At 49.5% G+C, this 6,000-nt stretch overlaps 1 protein-coding gene across 8 annotated transcripts in view; it reads left to right on the top strand.

The window, feature by feature from the left end:
• The first annotated feature begins 581 nt into the window (after positions 1–581).
• Positions 582–6,000, top strand: part of CHD7 (chromodomain helicase DNA binding protein 7) — a 143,020-nt gene continuing 137,601 nt past the window's right edge. For 3 of the 8 annotated variants that reach the window (XM_081917500.1, XM_081917493.1, XM_081917499.1), the window contains exons 1-2: positions 582–878; positions 3,146–3,248. The gene's annotated coding sequence lies outside the window, so the exon portion shown is untranslated. Of the gene's footprint in view, positions 879–917; positions 1,025–1,290; positions 1,330–1,691; positions 1,781–2,240; positions 2,304–3,145; positions 3,249–6,000 lie in introns of those variants that run through there. The other 5 variants (XM_081917496.1, XM_081917495.1, XM_081917494.1 and 2 more) reach the window with 5 other exon arrangements.

Here is a 6,000-nt window from a genome sequence, read left to right as displayed (position 1 = left end):
GGGAACGCCGCCCCTCTCTAGCCGGCCATTCGCCCGCGGGCGAGGCAGGGCGCCACCTCGCTATCTCCATGTCGATATCTGGGTCTTGGACGCCGTCCTCCTCTCCTCTCCGCCCCGCCTCCCTTCCCCTCCCGTCGCTTGAGGGCGGCGGGCGAAGAAGTGGGTGTCGACTTGTCTGAGCCCTTGTGTACCCGGCGCCCTGTCAGCGCTTGACGCCCCCCTCCCCCAACCGTCCATCTCCCTTTCCTTCCTTCTTTCCTGAGGGCGGGGGGGGGGAGGAGGAGGAGGAGAGTGTCCTCGTGGAGAGCGGAGGCGGCGGGGGGGGGGAGGAGAGGAGGAAGGAAGGAAAGAAAGCGGAGGAGGGAGTTAGTGACCTGACCCCCTCCCCCCGCTGCCCTTTTAGGAAGGCTGGATTCTTGCATAAATTATGCCGGTGGCTGATGACGTGTAACCTTGTGGGGCGGGGTTTGCGGGCGCGCGCACTCTCCCTCCTTCCCTCTCTCCCCCCCGCCCCGCTCGCTCGTCCGCGGGAGGCAGGCAAGGAGGGAGGGCAAGTGGCGTCGGGGACGCGCCTCGTGGCGGGCGGAGGGAGCGAGCGAGCGACGGGGGCGGGCGAGCGGACAGGCAGGGGGCGGTAGCAGCAACGGCAGCCGCTCGGCTGGCTGGTGTGTCGCTCGGCTTTTGCGGACGCGCTCGGGAACTATCGGATTAAACTTGAATCGAGTGAAATTACACAAAGGAGCGAAGCGGACCCGGGACCCGGTGGAGACCCGGAGACCCTCGCTGACCCCCCTGCCCGCCCGCCCGCCCTTCTCGCCGGCCCTGGTCAGGGATCTCCGCCCGCCTCGCTTTGACCGCCCGGCCGAAACCAACTCCCGGTGCGTGTGCGCGTGTGTGGGTCTCTCTCTCTCTCTCTCTCCGTGTTTGTTTGTTTGTGAGGGAGAGGCGCTCGCTCGCTCGCTCTCCGGCTCTCTCGCCCCCCCCCCGGTCCGCTCCCGAGGACGCCGCGCCAGCCCTGACCCCGGTGAGTGACCCGCGCCTCAGAGCCGCCTCGGAGGCAGCCTAGAGGGCAGCGCCGGCGCGCCGGGCGAGAGAGCGCGGCTGTCCGGCTGGCCGCGGCCCACAGCCGGTCCGGCGGAGGGCGGGGGGAGCGGAGCGGAGGGGCGCGCGGTGTGCCGGCGAGCCTCGCCTGGTTCTCTGGTCCATGTGCATCCCTCGGCCGAGGAGCTTCCCAGGATGTAAAGCGGGGGGTGGGGGTGGGAGAGAGGCAGGAAGGAAAGAAAGAGGAGGAAGAAGAAGGAGAAGAAGAAGCGACGAAGCCACACGCCGGTGAGAGCGGGAGCCCGAGCGAGCCGGGCGGCTCTTCTCCGCCTGACCTCTCTCCTCTCCCTCCCCTCCCCCACCTCCCTTTCCTCGAGCGCAAGTTTTGGAGGGCGATTAAAAGGAGAGGAAAAGTTGGGCGAAAGTCTCCGCGGGAGGAGGAGGAGGAGGGGCGGCGGGGGCCGGATCGCGGCGAGCGGGATGAGGCGACGGGCTGAGCGCGGCGGCTCCCCGGGAAGGCTCCCCCCCCTCCGCCCGCCCGCCCGCCCGCCCTGCTGGCCACGCTGAGCGCTCCCGGCCCTGGCAGCACAACAAGCGCTAACAAAGTGCGGGGGCCGCCCGCCTCGCCCCCCTCCACCCTCCCCGCCTCCTGCTAGCTTGACCCGGGGGCTCCTCGCGGACACATGGAGCCATGGGAGGAGGAGGAGAGAGAAAGAGAAGAGAGCCCAAGGAAATGGAGGTGATGATAGAGGAGGAGGAGTGGTGGTGGCGGGGGGGGGGGCGAGAGAAGAGAAGAGGCACGAGGTTGTGCCGGGGTTATTTGTCTTCGCTGGAGAGGAGCGGGGAGGCTGGCGGTGGGAGTGAAACGGGAATCACACGGGGGGGGGGGGGGAGATCACGACTGTTTTCCAACAACCCAAGAAGAAAGCGTGTGTGTGTGTGTGTGGTTTTTTGTGTGTGTGGGGGGGGGGGAGAGACGTTCCCCAGGCAGCCTGGATTGGGGCTGGTGGCGGAGGCGATAGCAGTAGCAGCAACAACAACATAATAGGAGACTTAACCCCGCGGACCAAGTCTGCTTCCCTTTCTGTGTGTGTCTCTCTCTCCCTCTCTTCTCCCCCCCCCCCGCCGGGCGATCTCTTCCTTTCGCCTGCGCGCTTCCCCCTCTCTGTCTTTTCCCCTGATCGAGAGCGGGTCGCTGAGAAGGTCTCCCTGGTGGCCGTAGTTTTCCCCCCTCCCTTCCCGAAACCAAGGCCATTTTGAGGGTGAGCGGAAAAGGTGGTTTGAGGCCAGGCGGTCAGGGAGTGTGTGTGTTTAGGTTTGATTCATAAAGGGAAATGGGGTTGGCCGGGAATTTTGTTTCTCCTTTGGCTCTGGTGGGTGGGTGCTGAATGTGGGGCTGGTGGAAGTGGGAAGCGGACGCTGGGGATGTGCCGGGGGGGGGGGGACACTGAAGGTGGGTAGGGAAGGTTGTTAGTGGGTCACAGGGAGAAGGAGCAGCCATCATTATATTGCATTCATTTTTCCTGATAGCATTATATAAGGGGACACCCTTCTGTATTAGGAGGCACCCCCTTAATCTAGCGGTGGGGTAGGCGGGGGGGGGACATTAAGCTCGTGGGATTTACCACATAGGCAATAAATCAGATGAGTTTCTCCAGATCACTTTGGGATAGTGCTCACGCCTTCCTTTTAAAGTACTTTTAAAACGGACAATGGACAAAAGAAAAGTAGCAACGCGCTGGGAGTTTCCTTTGAATTACTAGAGATTTTTTAGATACAACAGCCAACTCATTCTACTTTGCCTTTGCTTTTGTTTGGTGTAGTACTGAATGTGCTTTCCAAGCAGATCTTGGTGAGGTTTTTTTATTTGCAGTGAGCTTTTTGACCACTTGCTACTCATAGATTTCGGTTTGCAAACTTAAAATTTCAAACCGATATGGCCCTTCTCTCCCCCTCCCACTTAGGAGATGTGTTCCTTAGAATATATATATATTTAATAGAAGCTCATCAGCTTTTATCCTGGTGGAAATACACTTTTATATCTCATATTACAATAACTACAAATCTGAAGACAAAAGTTGAACAATTTTTTGTTTTCTTGCAGATCATCCATTCTAACGGAGGCAAAAAATCTTAGTGACTGTGACCCTAGCAGCATGGGTAGCCGATTTATCCCAATTACAAATTCAGTTAGTTTGCAGTAATGTGTGAGTATTATTTTGTTGTTGTTGTTGTTGTTAAAAAGCACAGTTGCTAACTATTTTTTGTAGGAATTGATGTTGATATTTTTTCCAATTAGAGTGCTGTGTCTGTTGCTTAGAGTATTTTTGTATTGCTGTTGCACAACAGAGGCTCTTGTCTTTAACCTAAAATGGCAGCTTAATTTGACTAGGGCCCCATTCATTGACAGTGATAATAAAAAGGCTGAAAGCTAAATGTAGCTGGATGCTTGGAGTACATTTGAGAATTCTACCTTGCAATATAGGATGGCACAGAAAGAGCAGTTTCCATCCAGAGTACAAACATTTACAACAAAACATCTTATTTTGAAGTATTTGTTAATAAACAGTGGACAGAAAGTTGAATAATCATGAAGGAGCTTGGAAGGTTTAGCATTTCCCTCCCTCCAGACCCTGTCCAAAATAGAATTGAACTGCTCTACAATATTCACTATTGTTTGAAGTAGTGGGCTCCATTTCTGAAGTATGAAACAGGTGACTGTCATTCGTGTCCATATTTTTAAATGGGGCATTTACTTTTTCTCATCACAGTAGTTTAATACTAATTTGGGGTATAATTTATTTCCTGACAAATTGTTACTTAAGCATATGAAACATCTTGTACATTGCCAAGTTTTTATAGGACATGTCCTATTTCAAATCATGTATTGTAAATTGTGCTAGTTATCAAAAGATTCTACAAAATACCAACTATTTCTGGAAGATACAGATATCTACCTTATTTTTGAACCATTTAATTTGCAAAGGGTATTCTATTGCTTATTTTAATCCTTGAAATTTGAGATAACAACAAAAAAGAATTTGGGATTCTTGCTAGCTTCTTAAAAATCCTGCAAGATTTCTTTAAATAGTAAGTCTAGGAAGGGTTTTTATTACCTTTAAAAACTAATACGTACTAAATTACTTCGGTGTAAGGATTTTTTTTCAGCTTCACCATGGTCTTGAAGAATATCAGATATGATAAAATGTAATGGTAATGCATTGTACTTGTATAACACAAGGCTAGAATACCTGTGGTTTTTAAGTCAATTCCAATAGCTTATTTTAAGGTCCACTACTATAGCTTATTTTAGATATACGTTAGAAATATTTTTCAGATTCAGTTGGATTCAAAGGTTCTTTTCTATAAAGAAGGGTTCATTTGAGCCAATCCACCAAATCTAGTCAGTTACAAGAATATTTTCAATTTCATAATACATATTATTTTGTAAGCATCCAGGGAGCTTATATTGGTTGCTGATTACTTTTTTATTGAAGCATGTTGACAGAATTTTTTTTGCAGCTTCTAAGTATGGTGCTGGGGCATGGAAAATTTAATATATTACACTTTTCTAAATACAGAAGCAAGGTAATAAAGGAAAGTCCCAATCTATTCTTACTATTTGAAGGGGATAATCTGCTGATTTATTTGTTTTATTTTGCCTTAAAATGTTTGCTAAGTTACAAGATTTGGAACTTCTGGAACATCGCCCTTTTCATACGCTTGTATAAGAAAGAGCATGAAAATCAAGTGTGGTGTATTTTTTTAATGGCATGTATGATTACTGGGAAGGAACATCCAATCAACGATCAACAGTTTAAAAGTTGAATGTGGCGTGGTCTGAACTCGGCTCTGGAAATACTTGGTCCTTCCTCTTATGATAAGCTGAGCCTTAAAAAAACTTGAAAACCACTGAGAGTTTGCTGCTTTTTGAATGCTCTGAAAGTCAGGACAATCATCACCCTTCTCTTTGGCTTGGCACTGGAGAGAAATGGGTGACTTGCCTCCATCCTTATGCTGAGCTTTAGATGTTCTGCAACCACCTGCCTCTTATTCTTCGGGGAAATGTGGCAAGCATAGATTTTGGTCAGCTACTAAGGCTATCCATAATTTGTGGGCCTCTGGAAGTAGCTGTATATGGATATATTTTTGCAATAAGCCAGTGCAGAGTTTGAAGTTTTTGAAGGAAAAATAGAGGTTGTAAAAGTGTGGCTTCTAAGTAGTTTTTGTCTTTTATGAAGTTTGCACTTTCAGCTCCACTTGGCGATATGCTGTAGTAGGATCAGGTCTATTTGAATGTGGAAACCCAGGATCAGGTCTTCCGCTTGGTCAATCTATACTTTATGTGGAAACCACATTTGTTACTGACACACAAAGGTTGTCCATAGCAAGCAAGTAAATCATGCACATGCATGTGCGTGTGACCTAGCTGTCTGATCTCACAAACTGCTTTCAGCGACATGTTGTTTATTTGAGAGGTATTGTACTTCTGAATCCTTGGAAGATATTCTAATTTTCAGACAAAGATGCATGAGCCAGAACAATATTTTATTGCACAGGCTGACCTCTTAGATAGTAATACTGTGCTATAGAAGTAAGGGCTTCACATAGGCCCTGCCTAATAGTAATGGCTTCAGTTGTAGATCACCTGTGCTCAGGCACAGATGAGGTACCACTTTTTATAGTTTGGTGATTGCCCCATCTCCTTTTTCCGGAGTCCGGAAAAGGCCAGGAGCTCTCTCTGATCTCATGCTCAGCCTCCAAGACTTGGAAAGCAGTGGGACATCTTGCACTCCTTAATCTGTCCGAGATACAGTATGACAGGGACACGCCCCTTCCCTTCTATCCAGCTTGGATATGGGAGTTGGATTTGGGATCGCCTTTGAAATCTTATGAATCTCAGGTTAGGTCACAGTCAAGACTTCTCCCATCAACTCATTGTTGATGAGTGAAAATGTT

The sequence above is a fragment of the Podarcis melisellensis genome, assembly GCF_964234715.1.
Source record: "Podarcis melisellensis genome assembly, chromosome: 7".
In the NCBI taxonomy this organism is placed as follows: domain Eukaryota; kingdom Metazoa; phylum Chordata; class Lepidosauria; order Squamata; family Lacertidae; genus Podarcis; species Podarcis melisellensis.
This window is presented reverse-complemented; position numbering and strand designations above follow the sequence as displayed.